The following is a 20,470-nucleotide window of genomic DNA, read 5'->3' on the forward strand; positions in this document are numbered from 1 at the left end:
CTTCCTTCCTTCCTTCCTTCCTTCCTTCCTTCCTTCCTTCCTTCCTTCCTTCTTTCCTTCCTTCCTTCCTTCCTTCCTTCCTTCCTTCCTTCTTCCTTCCTTCCTTCCTTCCTCCCTCCCTCCCTCCCTCTCCTTTTCTTTCTTGCTTGCTTTCTTTCCTTCCCTTTCCTCTTCTCTTCTCTTCTCTCTTCTCTTCTCTTCTATTTCTTGTCCTCCTCAGTGAGTGAAAGAAGCCTGAAATCATCAGAAAGGGAAGAAAAAGACAGACCCAGCAAGGAGTTGGGAAGTGAGCAGAAAAGTTAGTTGACCTGGGCCAAGGAGGGTTAGTGAGAGCTCTTGAAGAGGAGAGAAAGGCAGCAGGAACTTCAGGGCAGCTATTGTGAGAGATGTATTGTAGATAACAGAGATGGCAAAAAACAAAACAAAACAACAACAACAAAAAACCAACGAAACCCAAAAAGTTTTTTGGTGAATTTATAGGTTATATATTCAGATAAACGATAAACTTTTGCTTGCTCAACTATCAGTTCTTTGTATATGATTCCATGTATGAACCTTGTATCATGAAAGAGCTCAGCTTTACACATATACATCATACTTATTAACAAGAATTAGTACCATCACAGAGCTCAGGAAATACTTGTTGAGTAAATGAATTACTCTATTTAGATTATGTGCTTTACTCTGTATTATGGAGGTTGAGGCAACACAATGAAATTAAAAGTTCTGTATGATTATTTTTCTCAGGATGATTTTCCAAGAAACAAAAGGTAGCAATCGGGCTCCCTGCTCCTTGGGAGCCTGCTTCTCCCTCTGCTTCTCTCCCTCTCTCTCTCTCCTCCTCTGTCTCTCATGAATAAATAAATAAAATCTTTAAAAAAATTAAAAAAAGCAATTTAAAAAATAATTTTATATATTCATTTTCAAACTTACTTTCATAATAGATATTCACTACAACTAATGAAACAATAAAAATGTTTAAAGAAAAAATTAATAATCTTCCATCAGTCCCTTTTTATTCTCAACCCTGTGAGATGGCCATTGTGAAGAATATGGTCATAGAACATGTGCAACAAATTTATTCATAAATAGTCATTACCCTGAAAATTTGTTCTTTTCACTTAATAAATTATGGTCATCCTCCCAGATCAATAGCGATAGATATAATTCATTCTTTTTCAAATGGCTATATAATCTTCAATAACATCTGTCCATATCATATGGTATATATGTAGTCAAATTAATAAATTCAATATCCTTTTCAAAAAAATGTTTATTAAAATTTTACTAAATTTTTACACAAGATACTGAACAAACACTGAATATCTATCTGGTACCAGTTTTAGTAACTGAGAAAATTAGTAAATCACTCATGGTTCTTTACCTCAAGCAATTCACTCTCTAATATGAGAGATAAAATAGTTAATTTTTTTTTAATTTAAGAAAAACTGCTCAGAGAATTTATAGTAAAGAATGCTTTTAAAATAAATCTTTAAAAGGAATAACATTAAAAAACAATAATAAAGAAAAATTTTTAAAAATAAAAAGAGTAACATATTACTGGCAATTCATTCTTAGTCATTGCTTCCAATGTATGAACAGTGCTTAGCAGCAACAGAGTACCTCCCTATATGGCAACTCAAAAAACAAACTAATTTCTAAGCAGGAAGGCCTCAGATAAAGTACCTTACTCTGGAGACCTCAAAGTGATTTATAATTCTGCTAATACTTTTACCGTAATAGTACTACATGATATTTATGAACTACCCTTATTCCATAGAGCTCTAAATACTTCATATATATCATTTGGCTTCTTTGTATAATGTCTGCACGGATCGAGAAAAGTGTCCCCTACAGATAAGGAAAATGATCTTAAGACAAAACTATCTGACAATGCCTGAATTAAGTCTCCAGACAGTCAGCCCCATACTCTTTGGTTTCCATTACACTTGCTGCCTCCCTCGTGGTAACTGCAATGATAATGTGGATAGTATGATGTAATCAATCAGAAAGTCTCATGAAACATGAGTTAGTACTTATTTAAAAAACAAGTTTTTTTTCATGCAAACTATTTATCTGCTAAAAGGGCTTATGAATAAAGCTTCACTGACAAGTTTTCCAGGTAAGTCTAAGTTAACTTACAGAGCCGCCAGTCTAGTTGGCCCCTCCCACTTTCCAGTGCCGCAGGAAGCTAAGACAGATACAGTGTGAAATGTGTAACCCAGGTTCTCGGCTGTTCCTGCCAGCCCTAGTCCAGAGAAGAAAAGAGAATTCTGATAGTAACAACAGGGGCAATGATAACAATGTTAGACATATGCTGATTATTTAATAACGTCCTATAATATTCAAATAAGTTAAGCAAAGAATAGGTCAATAAAACTGTAGCAAAGGTTAAGCAAATTTCATATGGTCAAGTTTAGTGCAATTGCAAACAAGTAAATGACTGTCAAGAATCTTAATTTTCTAGTCCTTATAACTACCAACATGAGCAAACTTATTTTCCTATATCTTTGAGGACATTTTAACATAGGAGGTTTATAATTCTGAGAATCTGATACTAATCATTAGACTGAGTTCATTCTGTATTCAATTTCTCATGACCTCCTGAAAGAATGTCAGTTTAGCATGGCCTCTTCCCTTCTCCACTTGACTCAAAGAATGGTGCTTTCACATTGCCATTTGGGATACATGAAGGGGTGCATTTAGAGCCAATGTGCTGCAACCTGACGTGTAAAACTATTGTTCTTGAGAAACGTGTGCCTAATTCCCTGGAAATTTACTGTTTCAGAGTCACAAGTCTCCTGATTGTTTCTCACCAGTCTTGAAGAGATTAGATAAGCATCCTCCCTCTTACAAAAGCTTTTCTTCATTCAAAATTCCTTCGAGAACAAAACATTGAACCAGAATTGAATTTTTAACAAAATATTATAAGATTGTTGAGAACATTTTTTTTTTCCTGATGAGACCCAGCAGTTCAAATGATATATTAATGTACTTTCTGCTTTAGGGCTACTAGCAACATATTGCAAAGTGCAAGGATGAGCCAAAGAACAAAGTCCCTTCTGCAAGTAGGAAAGATGGTTTTCACGGAGTTATTTTAAAAGACTTGAATGGACCCTTTCACATAGAACGACTTGGAAGTCAAACTCAAGAAACAGAGGGATAAAGTAACAGTTGTAGAACCCTAACAGGTAAGCATCACTTCTAATCACCATAAACTTTTGTATATTGTGCCATTCCATAGTGACAACAGGTTTTAGAATAATTGTTCAAGTATATTATCTGATAATAGAAAATGACCTTCTCAGAAATGAAGGTGTATACATGCAGTGCTGCTAAAGATGACACATAGCAGGAAATTCAGGATCATGTCTGAGTGGGAGCTGCCATTAAAAAACTGTTTCCAATATCTTCCTCCTCCCCTTTTCCCCCCTCCCTCCTTCCCTCCCACCCTTCCTCCCTCCCTCTCCCTGTCTGTCTCTCTCTCTCTCTTGCTTTCACCAAGAAGTTCACTTCTAATGTAGTCCTCATTGGTCATTAGAAAACAATCTAACAATTCATAAGTGTGTTTGGATTTTCAGTTTTGCACTTTTTCTAGAAGCAGTTAACAATAAGCTCTTTCATTAACCTATATCTCTAATCAGGCTTCCAAGGCTTCAAATAAGTTAGTTTTGAGAAGGAAAATACAAAACTTCTTCCTTTGTATTCGCCTCATAAATACAATAATTTTACTTCTTTTATTTTTCAAAGGTGTATTCAAGTATGATATAGGTGGTACTGTTATCTGTGATATGATTGGGGTCTTGGGCACAGACACAGAGTGAGTCAAGATAATGTAGAGATGGAAGAGTAATGTCACAGATTCAACCTCTCTTCCTAGCTCATTTCTCAAAGAAGGAAACATATATGGGTCATTGTATTTATTTCCAGACAAGGTAATAAAACTTAATTATAAAAGCACACTCTCAACACACTCTCTTCCTTCTTGAGAAGTCTATGAGAGCATGCCTTACAATTCTATTTTGCCAGATAAGGAGATGAGGTGTGAGGACCACAGAAGACTAACCAGCATCCAGGAGAAGAGCAGACTTAGAGGTTGATGTAACAATGGAAAGAACACCTGGGATCAGACAGATCTGTGTTAGAATTCTGGCTCAGGCTTTTACTAAGATGTGTGGGGCAATTTCATCTCACTGACCCTTGGTTTTCTACATTTTAAACTAAGGATTATAACATTAATCTTGAGGTACTATTGATGGAATTAAATGTGAAGAACTTTATGCAGAAAGGGTACCTGCTAAATCTAACTTTCTTTTCTTCCTAACTTTTTTTTTCAATGTTTGGAGTATTAGAGAACTAATGACCTGTGTAACCACATGAGCTAAGGCGATAACAAAATGCAATAGATAAAAACAACAAGCAGGAGATAGTACAGAGTTTGAATCAGTTAGGCCTGGCATCAGTACAAATTCACTTACTGGCTTTGCAATCTTGGATGTTACTTAATCTTTCTGGAGCTCAGTATTCTCATTATAAAATGGAAATGATTCCTACTTTGCAGAGTGGTTGCTGAGTGTGGTAGCAAGGATTAAAGACAACTTTCACAAAGCATCTGGTACATTAAGTAAACAGATTGTGAGTAATACATATTGTTCAGATTTTTATTAATTAAAGCTTGTCTGTAGACTCATCTCCTGTACTTAATATTCTTTTCTCCACCCAAGACCTTGAAAGAGTTATGGTAGGGGTGTCGATAACTGATTAGCTGGTTTAGTTGTGTTAATAAACCTCCTAAGAATTAGGGTTACAGTTCCATCCCTGCCATTAACTATTTAACTGTATGTCTTAGAAAGGAATTCTAGGCCTGAATTTTGTTCATCTCTAAAATGAGGAGGCTGGAATAAATAATTCCTAAGTTTCCCTGTTGCTATAATATTTTATGATTCTTTTTATGATTCTGTCTTTTTACTAAGTTAAAGCAGATAAATCCTCATATCTTTAGAACTTAACCTACTTCTCTATGGTTTAATTTTCACATTTCCTCTACTATATTTCTTTTCCTTTTTTCTTCTCTTTCCCTTTTTTTTAATCTGGCAAAAGGGCATAATTTCTACCATTTTGCAAACAAACCAATACCTCCATTCTGATTTAGTGGTATTCCATGATATTAATGCATCATACTTTAAAATAATCTGGATTGTTTTTAATCCCGAAATTCAGTAATAATGAAGGTGTAATAATGAAGATAATGATATTCATTTCAAGGCTTTCTATGCCTCCAGGCCCCTGTTCATTGCACATGATAAAATACATCAAAATTAAAAATAAGATTAAGGGTAACATGTTAAAAATACATCCTAGGAATAAAACACATTTTTGGTCCTCATTCCTACATTGTGCAATTAGCACTTAAAAATAAACAAAAATAAGAGATTCATTAACCAACAACAGAATCGTAATAATTATTAACTAGAAAGGAAATAAAATTAACTTGACCTTATCTTAAAGGTTGTCAGGAATCTACTTTGGGTATGCAGATGGAAATACGTTGTGAACTACTGATCTCAGTTTCAGAAATCCAAACCCCCCTCAAACTTAGAAGTAAACCTTTGGCAAGGATTCAAAATAAATATATAGTTGCTATGAGCTTGTACATACTATTTACCTTTGAATTATTTTCATCTTGTTCTAGTCAAGTAAAATATAGATAATATTCTCTTCTTTGTTTACTTCCCTCTAGCCACTCTGGAATCCTTTTATTTCCTTGAAAACACAAAGTTTGTCTTTGCTTCAGGGCATTGTCTATCCTGTTTCTGTCTGGAGCTTTCTCTTCCTTGTATGTTTCTATCCTCACCCCAAATTCTTCACCTGCCTGATTCTTCCTGTGCTTCAACTATCAACTTAAATTACACTTTGTATAAGAATTCTTTCCTGACTACTCAATGGATAGTATAACAGATTTTCCCATGCATTACTGTCTTGCATATCTATTAGCTCTTTTCATGGACTACAATTTGTAATTTTGTAATTATTTGTTTACTTATTTAATGTCTGATTCCCTTAGGACACTATAAGTTCCATGAGAGCCTAAGGGATCGTTTCTATATTCCCCAGATTAAGCATGGTTGGGCAATGATTTAATGATTCTACTGTGATAGATTTTGTAGAGTTTAGAAATGTTAATTAAATATGGACTCTATCCCTAAAGAATTCATTTTCTAGTAAAGAGATAAAGCCTGAACATAAGTATCATTAAAAAATATAGAAAGCAATTCAAGTCTCAAAAAAAAGTGTAAATAAATGCTACATTAGTTTCTTAGGCTATTGTGGCAAATTACCAAAACTTGTTGACTGAACAGAAATATAGTCTCTCCCAATTCTGAATGCTAGAAGTCCAAAATCAAATTGTCAGCAGAGCCACTACAGGTGCTAAGTGAGCTCGGTAAACAGGGGAGAGTGAATTATTTCTGGCTAGGTCAAAGAGGGAAGGTTTCATGGAATTAATAGCATTTAAAATAGACCCAGAAGGATGGGTTAGATTTGCATATGGAAAAACAGAATAATGGACATCCAAGATGGCAGGAACAATATTAATAAAGGGGGGTGGTGGTGGTGGTGGTGAGGAAATTTGTTCTGCGTGTGGTATATTAAAACATAAGAATAAGTCAGGGGGTGCCTGGGTGGCTCAGTCAGTAAGCGTCTGCCTTCGGCTCAGGTCATGATCCCAGGGTCCTGGGACTGAGTCACGCATCCAGCTCCCTGCTCAGTGGGGAGCCTGCTTCTCCCCTCTGCCTCTGCTCCTTCTCCCTGTTCATGCCCCCCCATCTCTCTCTCTCAAATGGTAAATAAAATCTTAAAAAAAAAAGAATGTCAGAAATGAGGTTAGAATTAGATTTTAGATGGTCATAAATATTGGTTAGAAATGGTTTGGTGATTAATCTAGAATTGGTGGGGGGTGGGAGGGATGGGCTGGCTGAGTGATAGACATTGGGGAGGGTATGTGCTATGGTGAGCACTGTGAATTGTGTAAGACTGTTGAATTACAGACCTGTACCTCTGAAACAAATAATATATTATATGTTAAAAAAAAAAAAGAAGATAGTGGGAAGGGAAAAATGAAGGGGGGGAAATTGGAGGGGGAGACAAACCATGAGAGACGATGGACTCTGAAAAACAAAACTGAGGGTTCTGGGCGGGGAGGGGGATTGGGTTAGCCTGGTGATAGGTATTAAACAGGGCACGTACTGAAAGGAGCATTGGGTGTTATATGCAAACAATGAATCATGGAACACTACCTCAAAAAATGATGTAATGTATGGTGATTAACATAACATAATAAAATAAATAAAATAAAATAAAATAAAGTTTTGTCTGAACAAGGGTGACATAATCTTAGGACTCCTGCTTCAGGAAACCTAATGAGGCAGCAGTGTTTAGGATGAACTGGTCTCCCTTCCCCCTGTCTCTCTCAATTAGGAGATTATTGCAGGCAAGAGAAAATGAAAACCTAAGACAGAGGTACCAAGGAAGGAGAATTAACAAGACCCGGCCACTTACTGGACACCTGGGGGGTGGAGGAAAGCAAGAATGACATATTTTGAGTCAAGATGACCTGGACAATTGAGATGCAGAAAATTAATATAGTCAAAAGGAGGATGATTAATTTTCACTAGGAGGATAAATTCAATTTTGATGTACTGACTTGGAGAAAACTAGTGTGATATCTATTCGAAGATTTAAATAAGGACATTGGAAATATAGGACTGGAATTTGGGAGAGATATCAGGACGAGAGATGTAGATGTGTAAGTTATCAGTAGTGTAATAACTGAAGTCATACAACCCTGAAAAGCAGTGTCAGATCATGGGAAGAGTATGAATATGGAGTTTGACAGACCTATTCACATTCTATCTTTTACATTCACCTGCTGTATGACCTGGAACAAATTGCTTAATCCCTCCACTTTCTCGTATATAAAGAGGTGGAAAATAATATTATCCCTTAGTTAGGATTATGTGAGTTGAGTATTTAAAAGACTGATCTTCTTTATATCTGCTTTCATATTTTGGTGGCATGATTCCCAGTAAGAAATATATTTATTTTGCAATCCATTGTCTTAAAAATATGTAACACACTCTTTTTATAAATTTCTCCCTTTGATACTATTTCATTAAAAGCATATTGGCTATGATTCTCTAAACTGATTCCATGACCTATGAATGGTTTGCAACCCACACTTTGGAAAACACTGGCTCCAACCAGCATCCTATTCTCAGATCACACCATCACTCTTCACTGTTCCCTTAGCTTTCATTTTCATTACTCCCTCTACTTGGGCTACTGGTGAATATCAAATAATTTCTTTTTAATTATTTTATTTTATTTATTTGAGAGAGAGAGAGTGCGAGCACAAGCAGGGGGAGTGGGAGAGGGAGAAGCAGGGTCCACGCTGAGCAGGGAGCCCGATGTGGGGCTTGATCCCAAGACACTGGGATCATGACCTGAGCCAAAGGCAGACGCTTAACGACTGAGCCACACAGGTGCCCCAGATAATTTCTTGATGCTCCAAAGGAAATGATACCTATTTACTTTACTGTACCCATACAACATTCTGTCTTTAAGAAAGATGTATTTATTGCCCAAACAGATTATGAAGTCCTTGATGACAGGAAGTATACGTTATTTACCCTGGTAAAATGATTTGTTCATAAGAGGCACAGAATAAATTTTAATTTATTATTAAAGAGAGAAGAGGTCTGAGGAGAGAACCTTGTTGTGCACCTACATCCAAGGCCCTGCTCTGGCATCCTTATGCTTCAATTCTTCCTTCTCTATATGCCAAAGCTTCCATGGGATTTTTTTTTTTAAAGATTTTATTTATTTATTTGAGATAGAGAGTGAGCACACGAGAGGGGGGAGGGTCAGAGGGAGAAGCAGACTCCCCGCTGAGCAGGGAGCCCGACGTGGGACTCGATCCAGGGACTCCAGGATCATGACCTGAGCCGAAGGCAGTCGCTTAACCAACTGAGGACCCAGGCGCCCTCCATGGGATTTTTTAAGACAGAACACCATCTCCTCATTTGGGGCACAAAGACATAAGCACTCATATTTCGTACATAGAAACTTGAGCTTCTTCACATGGGGATAGGAAGGTTGGGAAGGTATAAAATAAATCTGAAGAAGAAACTAAGATATATCCAGGACTTAACTCTGGGTAAAATAAGAGAAAAGTTCCTACACTGGTCTCTTCAGATTGCTAAATGACAGAATCCAATAAAGGCAACCTGAAATAAATTACTAGAGCAAGTAATTCATTTTAAATTATTAACATTTATTTCATTTTTTTCAGACTCTGAAAAACTTTTCTCTGACAGAAATGATCCCTGGCAACAGTGACATTCTGACACCATGCGTGATGCACACTCTTGGGAAGTCTGAATTCCATGTCACAATGGCTCTGTTCAGAATACTAGTTTTATCATTCCTGTAAGCACAATTAAACTACTGAAGTTTCTAATGGTCTTCTCTCCACTTTGTAAATTGTCATAAAGAATATTAAGTCAACCAAGTAAATTTGCGTCTACGTGACTCACTGTACAACCAGAGGCATGATATCAAAATGTACAGAAAAAAATGAAAAAAAACCCCACATTTTTTGGTAACTATGAATATTTCCAGAAAACTTCTTATATATTAATTTTGGGCTAGTCTATGGAGGGAACTACAGTTCAAAGGGTCTCATAAAATGAACCTAGGGCAATTTGTTCCTCAGAAAACACCGCTCAGACCCTGAGTGTAGAGGAAAGATCAAAGCCCCAGGCCTAGATGACTAAAGGATGATCTGCACTGGTAATCATTATGGTTTGGGTAACTTGCATACACTACCCTGGGCCTCAATATACTTATTTCAAAATGAGATTATTAGGACTTCTGCTTCTTACAGCCTTTGTACCTATAATGTTTGATGAAGCTTTACCCTTAAATCCCTTTCACCTCAATTTTGTAATCTTAAAAAATATGAAATGTGTTGATAAAGTTCTTTGATGTCCTTAAATGTTATTCAACATGATAACGGTATAATTCACTAAGCCTAAATTTTATCATTTTAGTTTTGCCTCAGAGGCCAAGTTTTATGAAAGCCTTAATTTGCATCATCAGCAGCTGATTTAATAAAAATGAAGGGACCCCTTTTGGAAATAAATTAAAATTGGTGTGGGAGGGCAGAGAACTTTATGCAAAAAAACAAAAACAAAAACAACAAAAACAAAAAACAAAAAACCCCCAAACCACCAGAAAGCTAAATGTTGAAGGGGTCAGCAGGGGTCAAATGGTTCTGAGTTCTAAAGAATGTTGTGGTCTTATTCATGCTGAGAAACTGAGAAACTGGTCCTGGCTTTTTATGCACTGAAAGTTGAGGCTTCTCATGGTGACTTCCCAGGCCTGTTGCCCCCATATCTATCGTACATGTGCCTCTATATGCCTCTTTCCTTGAAGCACAATTCACCGCACGGCAATTCACCGCACCAACAGGTGAAGAGCCCATCCTGGAGTCAGGTAGATTCATCTTTGGAGACAACTTCAATGTATGGGATCTAAGACACATAAGTTAAGTGGAAAACTGCTGGAGATGATTTCACAGAAAAAAGGATATGGTATGAATTGGCCCTCCTCATCTTGGTGATGAGAAGGAAGTGTAAAGTAAATGAGAAAGACCAAGAGACGGATGCCTAATGTGATGTGATGAACAGCTGGTTTGCCTTTGACAAATTCCTTTAAAATTGTCTTCCTGACTGTCAAGAACTTTACTCAACGCCTCTCCACAATAAATATTCTCTGACAGAATAAATCCTAGAGTTCTGACTATGAACACATTTTATAATTGTATTAATAACAGTAAATATTTCGTCATTACTATTATTATGCCAAGCACTGGAGATTAAAAAACGAGTAAGAAACAGATCCTGCTTCTGGAGACCTTTCTGTCTATGGGTTTGAACTGTTGCAGTTATGACAAAAATAACAACAAGCATCATTCATTCCCTCATTCCAGTCAAGCACTGTGCTCAGTGGGCACCATGCATAAGCTCCCTTTCCATTCATCAGCTACCCTGACAGTGGGGTGATCTTGCTCTGTCCATGCATCATCTCTCTCCTCCCACCAAAAAAGGGACCTAGCAGAAATTCACACCATACATAGAGATACTTAAACAACTTCCGGACTATCAGCAGTCAATACACAAGCACTATAGCCAATAATGAAAGAGTACAGTGAACCAAAGTGAAAATGGAAGAAAGTGAAACACCTTTACTGCACTCTGTGGGACAGACACGGTGGCACTCTGAAAGCCACGGTGCACTAGACCCTGCATCCGGCCTTCCAACAATGACTCAAGGAGATGGATGTTATTTCAGTGTTTTAAGACTCTCTAAGGAAAGACCTTGCAACACATTAAACTGCAAAACTTAGGAAGACATCATAACCTTCTGGATTTCATTATCAAAACATACATTTTGATCTAAAATTTAAAAAAAAAAAAGATTGACTTTTCTCATAGTATTTCACAACCTTTGAGCACAGCATTAAAATGCTTTTCTTTTTTCCCCCACCAACTATAAGCTTCTGTTTTCTTACCCTGGGCGTCTGATTCTTTTATATGCTCGGGTTCTATTCACTGCCTGTTATTCAGACATTGAAATCCCAAGTGTTAATTGTTCTTCCAAGTACATTGACAAAACAGCAGCTAAATAAGGGTAGACCAGACTGTGGTAGACTCTGACATGCATTTATGGAACAATGGGGCTCTGAGAGACAGCCTTGTAGCTCACGGGAAGACATAAGATGTGCTATTTTGACTGCTTCATAGCAGAATGGGGAACACACGCACACAAGGGAATTATGCATTTTACTTAGTTTTGCCCAAAGTCCTCAAGGCAACAGAATCTTGTGATGTCATCATGAACTTCTTTCTCTCCATTTCCATTGACACAAAGGCTAAAAATTTCTAATGACATCACAAAGGAAAAAGGAATCTACTTTGATTCCATAAGAAATCCATTACCTTCAATGGGACTTGAACAAAAATGTGAGAATCCCTCCTGTCACGGTGTATGTCACTGTGTGGATGCACAGTGGGTGACACCCTCCCTAATGCAATTCAAACCAGGAAAAAAAAAAAAAGGATTCACAATTTAGGTTGAATAAAAAAGACATACTGAATATTGAGCCCAACAAATTTTTTTTTATAGAAGGAAATCATTTAAACATATATTTCTTCAGGGATATTCAAATTTTTACTCATGCCTGGTTACTATGTTACCAATGTTTTTGTCTTTTCTTGGGTTGGTCACAGAATCACAGAGCAGGAAGGTACAGGAAGCTTTCACTTACAGGAATGCAGTGCAGTTCAATCTTTTGTTTTTAAGGTGCAGTGATTTCAGTCTCTAAATGTAACTTCAGGCAGTCTGAAAAGAAACAGGTTAAAATCTCTTTCAGTTATAATTGGTATTTCAGATTTAATTAAAAATTAAACTTTCATAATGTTTCACCATCCAAAGCAATGCATTATCAGTCAAGCGTGGCTTTTTTTTTTTTTTCTGTTAAGGAAAAAAAAAAACCCTCTTCCCAGAGTAGTTTTTTAATGAAAAGAAAAGGATCTAAAGAGGAAAAAAAAAAAAAGCAATTCTGAAAAACAAAATATGCCTCCCTGTTTAGGACTTATAATGATATGACTAGAAGCTCAGTGCCTCTGAATTTCAGCTAAATTCTATCTGATTTTTAAAAAACTACTCAACAACAATTTCACAGCCTAAAGATTACATAAAATGTTAATTTTAGAGAATAAAGAAGAAAATCTATTATCTGAATATACATGTTGAAGGAAAATTATGATTTCAAATAGAATTGGAAAAAAAATGTTAGATCTACTGCTTTCAAGTGGCTGCATTGGTGGCGAGGCAGATGGTGAAGTAGAGGTAAATGAACATATTTAGCAATACAGAATGCCCACTGCAATGTATGGTGGGCTTAGCATGCCGGATACCACATCATATATACATATATCTTATTAGATGCAGCCACTGCTGTGTGAAGCAGCACAAGAAGACCATCAGGATTTGAACTGGACCTCCTGGTTTTAAAAAACCGAACCACATTTTTTAACATGTATTTTTAATCTTCAAATTAAGAGTGCAGGCATTAAAATCTCCAACTATGTCATAAATATTTGGGCTTAAAATGTCACACTATATTTTCAATCCCTTCTTTCTTCATACAACACCATCTCTAAATAAGATAACAGTTTAAAAAAAAACAGACTAGATTAAGTCATCCCTATTTTTAGCTTTAGATAACTGACACTACAGGATTTAGAAAAATATAGCCTTTTTTCGTGTAAAATGAAGATAATACAATTATCTTTCTTTTACTTCACAGCATGCCAGTACATTTTTTATATATTTGTAGCACTAAATGTGGTGTGTTTATGTCCTACTTCACATCAGTGCAAGGTAATATTTTAATATCTCTACATATGGGAGCATGATCATAAATCACCCCTGAAATTGCATCTATTATTAGAAAATGTATCTCATCTGACTTATGAATTCTATTTTTTTCCCTTCAAGTATATGGAAGAATATTTTAGGTATTGTGTCTATTTGATATATATAGATTTTAAATGCAAACTAGTACAGATTCATGAAATCCATCCATGAATGGATCAGAAAAAAAATCACTGACATTGACTGACTAAACTTTTCCCCTGCTTCTCACATGCCTGAGTTAGACTAAAAATGCACCAGTGTAAAGACAGAAATTATGGAGGCGGTCAGGGACAATTGAATGAGAGGAGGGGAGTGCACATATTTCCTTATAAGGTAGCAAAACATTCATAAAAGAAACTGACAAAAATAACTCAGGCTCAGAAATTATATGGAATAACAATAATCCCCAATAATCAATTCAGAAATATAAAAACTGCCCACCTCTACATAAATCTGAATCACCGATTGGTATTGTTCTACTCACCGCTCAAATATGGTTAGTGAAAAACTGATTCACTATCTAGTTCATATGGGAAAATATGATGGAAACTAGGCTGCATATTAATATATAAACTATTTAACTGACAACTAGCAGTTCAATTTAATCAGTCAGATTTCCTTTTCCTCAATTCACCAGATGTTGAGTTAACTGAACTATCAGTTCAAAATAATAAAGTAATTTCTATGAATAGGCAATCTGCTATGTTACATTCTTCTTGTCTCCTCATGTATTCCTCATCCTCTTTGACCTTTCTCTTCACTTCTGTTTCTGCATGTTTCTTCCTTACTTTCACTTTCTTCCTTATTTTTTCCCTCTCTTTTTTTTTTCCCCCTTGGTGAGGGTAATGAAGCTCAAAAATAACATCTTGTATCCTGTTGAGGGAAACTTGGTCACAACTATCCTTCCAGATGACAAACTCATTCTTAAATGTCTGTTTCCCAATCCAAAGAAAACAGAGCAACTGAGAAAATAGAGACGCAACATCACTTAACCACTACCAACACCACCACTTTTAATTCCCATGCTACATTCATCACAAGGAGGACTAAAGTTTATTTATATTATCCTTTAACCTCAAATAGGACCACAAATAAGACTAATAACAGGACCATTTTGTGGCACTCAGGCAAACGGCTGGGCAAAACAGATGGATCTTACTTTGCGCCAGGACTCAAAAAATACAGTCGCCAACTCACTGTTGGCGACTACATATCTTGGCCCAAAGATGGACCTGGAAGTGGGACCAGTTGTCTTTGATATGAATACTGTTCCTATTCATATCTGCCTCATGAGATAATCATTAACTCTGTCACTATGTGGGGGTAAGTATTGGATAGAAACTGTAAAAATGGTCATCAAGGAAGTGAAATATTCTGAAAGCATGTTGGATTAGTTTAGGGAGCACAAAGTCAGAGCTAGAACATTTTTGGCAATACTGCCTACTTTTCAACTTCCTGTTTTTTACCAGTTCAGTACTGTACACTGTACCCACCTTTAAAATAGTAGATTTCCAGACTATGTGTGATCAATAACTTGTTCTTGACATTTCAGGTCCCAAAATCTGTTAAAATTTTTTAAAGTCACCCAGATCGATCTCGGTCATTATTGAAATTGACCACCAGTGTCAGACTTTTTTAAATAGGACAAAACTGTGTAAAGCTTTATAGATTACAGTCAACACCCAGTGATGCACTGGGAAACAGCTCAGTCAGTAATCAATGCAAATTACAAAGCCCGGAAGAATGCTTCTCTTGGCAGAGACCCTTTAGCAAAAGAGTTGTACATTCTGCACTAGTTAGAGATTCTGAATGGCTTTCCAGAGAAGTGGCAAATGCATTATATTACAGTAACCTATCCTGTAACTCACAAGTCCAAAAAACAAAGCCCTAGACAATAAAGAAAACTGAAGGGGGGTGAGGAACTATAGATCGTAACACTGACTAGTAACACAGGGCTGCTTCTGACCACACTCTACTTTTTAAAAAGTCCTCACATGCATAGGAGTTTTAGATATCACCAGGTCAAAAAACTTCAAGCAAAGAACAACAAAGCACTCTAGTTTAGGAGGTCTATGCTAATTCAGGCGTTTCTCTTAATGTTCTCCCAACTATTCACCATCGATTTTATCTTGCTCAGATTGTTTTTGAGAGTTCACTCACCTCTCTTATAATTTATTCATTCTGACATTGCTCAGATGATTTTTAAGAGACAAGCCCTGCTGTGGTCAGCGTAGAGGGAAATTATAATATTTTAATTATTTCTCTTAGTCTTTTTTTCTTTTCACTTAAAAAAATTTTTATTATGGAAAATCTCAAACACATCCAAGAGTAGAGAGCATAGTACAATGAGCTACCAGGTACTCATCACCCACGGGCCATCTTTTTTTTTATCTATAGTCACCCACTTTTTCTTCCACTGGCTCATTTTAAAGACAATTCCAGATATATCATTCTATCCACAAATATGTTAGTATGTAGTACTAAAAAATAATGGCCTCTGAAAATCATAATATCATCATTCCACATCAAAAATAATAGCAATTCTTTAATGTTATTAAATATCTTAGGTCAAATGATTGACTTCTGAATGTTTTTTGTTCTTTGTTCATTTTTATAGCTGGTTAGTATGAATTAGGATCTAAACAAGATCCACACATTACATTTAAATCATAATTCTCTTTTAACTGATAAGTCTCCCATTCTTTTGTTTTTTAAATTATTTTTATTTTGAAACAATTTCACTTTTATTGAAAAGTTGTAAAGAGAGTACAGAGAATTCCTGTATCTTCTTCACTACTTAACATTAAAATCTTATGTAACGATGGTAAATTTGTCAAAGGAAGAAGTGAACATTGATACAATACTATTAACTACATACTTTATTGAGATTTTACCAGTTTTTCCACTAATATCTTTATTCTATTCCAAAGGTCTGATCTAGGATACCACATTGCATTTAGTTGCCATTTCTCCTAACTCTTCTCTGATTTGTGACCATTTCTCAGTCTTCTCTTGTTTTTTATGACCCTGATAGTTTTGAAGGGTAGTGGTCAGATATTTTTTGTACTAATCTAAATAATAATTTGGATTTGTCTGATGTTTCTCATGATTAGCTTGTGAATGAATGAAGAGCTCTTTTTGTAACATCATATCAGGGGGTACATGATATCCATATGACTTATCACTGGGGATGTTAATCTTGGTCATTTGGTTAACAGAGTGTCTGCCAGGTTTTCCTCTTCTTAGTTTCAATTAGCATAATTTCACTTTTAACAGTCTATTGAGGTGTAATTACATAACATAAAATTCACCTTTTTAAGTGTACAACTTACAGATTTTAAATAAATTTAGAGTGATCATCACCAGGGTCCAGTTTTAAAACATTTTTATCACCCCAGAAAGATCTTTCATGTCCTTAGGTAGTCAACCCACTCTTACTCAGAGCCCCAAAAAATAACTAATCAGCTTTCTGTCTCTAAACATTTACCTTTTCTGGACATTTCATATAAGTGCAATCGTACAATATGCGGTGTCATGCATGTGGCTTATCATAATGCTTTTCATATTCATCTATGTTGTGGTATGTAGCAGTAGCCTGTTCCCTTTTATTGACAAACGGTGTTCCATTGTGTGGATTTTGTTTATCCACTCATCAGTTAATGAACATGTAGATTGTTTTTAGTTTTTGACTATTATGAATAATTCTGCTCTGAACACTGACATATATATACGTCTGCGTGTGGACACATGTTTTTATTTCCCTTGAGTAGATATCAAGAAGTGAAATTTCTGGGTCATAAAGGTAAGTTTACTTTAACTTTTTTTAAATATATTTTTTAAAGATTTACTTATTTATTTTTAGACAGAGAGAGAGAAAGAGACAGGAACAGAGAGAGAGAGAATCCCAAGCGGACTCCATACTTAGCACAGAACCCAACGCAGGGCTCAATCTCGCAACCTGAGCTGAAACCAAGAGTCAGAGGCTTAACCAACTGTGCCACCTAGGTGCCCCAGTTTATTTTAACTTTTAAGAACTGCTAAGCCATTTTCTAAAGTGGCTGTACCATTTTATTTATTTATATTTTTAAGATTTTATTTATTTATTTAACAGAGAGCTAGAAAGAGAACACAAGTAGGCAGAGCAGCAGGCAGAGGGAGAGGGAGAAGCAGGCTCTCCGTCGAGCAAGGAGCCTGGTGTGGGGCTTGATCCCAGGACTCTGGGATCATGACCCGAGCCGAAGGCAGCAGCTTAACTGACTGAGCCACCCAGGCACCCCTGGCTGTACCATTTTAAATTTCAACCAGCAATGTATGAGGGTTCCAATTTATCAGCATCTTCACTAATACTTGTTATTGCATGCCTATTTTTATTGTATTCACTCTAGTTAGCATAAAGCAGTATTTCTCTATGGTTTTAATATACTTTTTTCTAAGGATTGATGATATTGAGCATCTTTTCATATTCTCATTAGTGATTCTTAGATCTTCTTTGGTGAAATATTTATTCAAACATTTTGCCCAACTTTTAATTGGGTTGTTTGTCTTTTTATTATTGAAGAATTCTTTATATATTATGAGGACAAAGATCCTTTATCAGATATATATTTGCAAATAGTAAATCTTGCAGGGGCACCTGGGTGGCATAGTCAGTTAAGTGACTGACTCTTGATTTTGGCTCAGGTATTGATCTCAAAATCATTAGATCAAGCCCCACACTGGGCTCCCTGCTCAGTGGGGAATCTGCTTTTCTCCCTCTTCCTCTCCTTCTGCCCCTTCCCCTGCTCACACTCATGCTCTCTCTCTGTCTAAAAATAAATAAAGTCTAAAAAAAAATAATAAATCTTGCAAATTTTCTCCCACTCTTTTCATTTCTTTAGTGGTATCTTTTGAAATATTAAAGTTTTTAATTTTATTGAAATCCAAATTATGTTTTTTATTTTTTTTTAACATGCTTTGGTGCCATATCTAAGAACCCTGTTTAACTCAAGGTCATGAAGATTTTCCCCTGTTTTCTAATAGAAGTCTTATAGTTTTAGCTCTTATATTTAGGTCCATGATCCATTTTGAATTAATCTTTGTGTATGGTGGGAGGTAAGGCTATAAAGTTATTTTTTTCATATAGTTCTAGCACCATGGATATTCATTTATATTTCATACAGTCTTAGCACCAATTGTCCTACTACTATTTATTGAAAACAACAAAAAAACTATTCCTTCCCCTATCAAATTGCTGTGGCACCTTTATCAAAATCAATTGACCAAATGCATAAAGGTTAATTTTCTGAATTTACAACTTCATTCCATTGATGTATATGCCAGTACTATACTCTTCCTTCTATAGGTTTTATAGTAAGTTTTAAAATCAGGAACATAGGTCATCTATGTTTTCCTTTCCAGAATTATTTTCACTGTTCTGGAGGATCCTTTGCATTTTCATATGAATTTTAGGATCAGCCTGTCAATTTCTACAAATATGCCTTTATTCTTTTTGATGCTATTGTGAATAGAATTGTTTTTTTAATTTCATTGTTCACTGCTAGTATATGGAAACACAATTAATTTTTGTATAATCACAAAATAATATATAATTTATTTTGTACTATAATAATATATAATTTTGTATAATTACAAAATAAGATATAATTTATAAACTTGCTGAACTCGTTTGTGTGTATGAATGCATTCCTTCAGCTTTTCTACATAACTTATTTTCTGCAAATAAAGTGTTAACTTTTCACTTTCTAATCTGGATGCCTTTTATTTCTTTCTTTTCTGTTCTGTTTTTTTTTTTTCTTCTCTCCTTTCTTGTTTTCTTTCCTCTCTTTTTCTATTTATTTATTTATTTTTATCTTTCTGGACAGACACCCCAGTACAATGTTAAATAGAAGAGGTGAGATCTAACAACTTTGCCTTGTTCCCAATCTTAGGGTTAAACCAGTTAGTCTTTCATCATTAAGTATGATGTTAGTTGTAGATTTTGCAGAGATGCTCTTTATCAGGTTACAGAAGTCCTCTTCTAGTCTAGTTTGTTGAAAGTTTTTGTCATGGATGGTGGATTTTCTCAAATGCTTTTTGTGTATCCATTGCAATAGTCACAGGGTTCTCTCCTTTATTCTACTAATATGGTATATTACATTAATTAATTAATTAGATAGTTAATTACTGAATGTTTACCAAACTTGCATTCTTAGGATAAATCCTACTTGGTCAGGGTGTATAGTGCATTTAAAGATTGCTGTATTTGATTTGTGAATATTTTGTTGAGGACTTTGGTGTCTATATTCATGAGGGATAATGGTTTCTTATGATATGTTTGTCTGGCTTGGTTTCAGCATATTACTGTCATAGAATGAATTAAGAAGTGTTCCTTCTCCCTCAATTTTCTGAAAAAGTTTGTGAAATATTGGTATTGTTTCTCTTTAAATAATGGATAGGATGCAGTGGTGATATCTGCATCTGGACTTTTGTGGGATGACTTAATTAAAAATTCCATCTCTTTGCTATTATAGATCTATTCAGATTTTCTATTTCTTCTTGAATCAGTTTCAGTAATTTGTGCATTTGTAGCAATTAGATAATTTTATCTAAGTTGTCTTAGGAATATATTTGTTCATAGTATTACCTTTTAATCTCTTTAATTTCTATGGGATTGGTAGTGATGTCCCGCTTATATTCCTGATTTCAGTAATCTGTTATCTTCTTTACTTTTTCCTTGTTATTCTAGCTACACATCTGTCAATTTTGTTGGTCTTTGCAAAGAATGAACTTTTGTTTTCATTGATTTTTCTCTACCATTTTATTGTTTTCTATTTCATTGATTTCTGGCCTAACCTTTTTTATTTTCTTCCTTTTTCTTGAACCGAATTTTGTTGTATATTTATTCCGTATCTATATTTATCTACATAATAATATTATAAGTGCAATCTAT

The 20,470-nt window shown here is 35.4% G+C and overlaps 1 protein-coding gene and 1 long non-coding RNA gene across 23 annotated transcripts in view; one reads left to right on the forward strand and one right to left on the reverse strand.

Moving 5' to 3' along the window:
- Positions 1-20,470, reverse strand: part of ZBTB20 (zinc finger and BTB domain containing 20) — a 777,345-nt gene that overhangs the window by 468,732 nt on the left and 288,143 nt on the right. For all 22 annotated transcript variants that reach the window (XM_073893708.1, XM_073893699.1, XM_073893648.1 and 19 more), the window contains one exon: positions 12,389-12,462. The gene's annotated coding sequence lies outside the window, so the exon portion shown is untranslated. The remainder of the gene's footprint in view (positions 1-12,388; positions 12,463-20,470) is intronic.
- Positions 4,147-9,517, forward strand: LOC112826417 (uncharacterized). The gene is made up of 2 exons (XR_012380954.1): positions 4,147-4,635; positions 9,350-9,517. It is a non-coding gene; the product is annotated as an uncharacterized lncRNA (long non-coding RNA).

This window comes from Callorhinus ursinus, unplaced genomic scaffold (assembly GCF_003265705.2).
Source record: "Callorhinus ursinus isolate GAN/ISIS: 27379988/994484 unplaced genomic scaffold, GSC_fseal_2.0 scaffold1, whole genome shotgun sequence".
Classification (NCBI taxonomy): domain Eukaryota; kingdom Metazoa; phylum Chordata; class Mammalia; order Carnivora; family Otariidae; genus Callorhinus; species Callorhinus ursinus.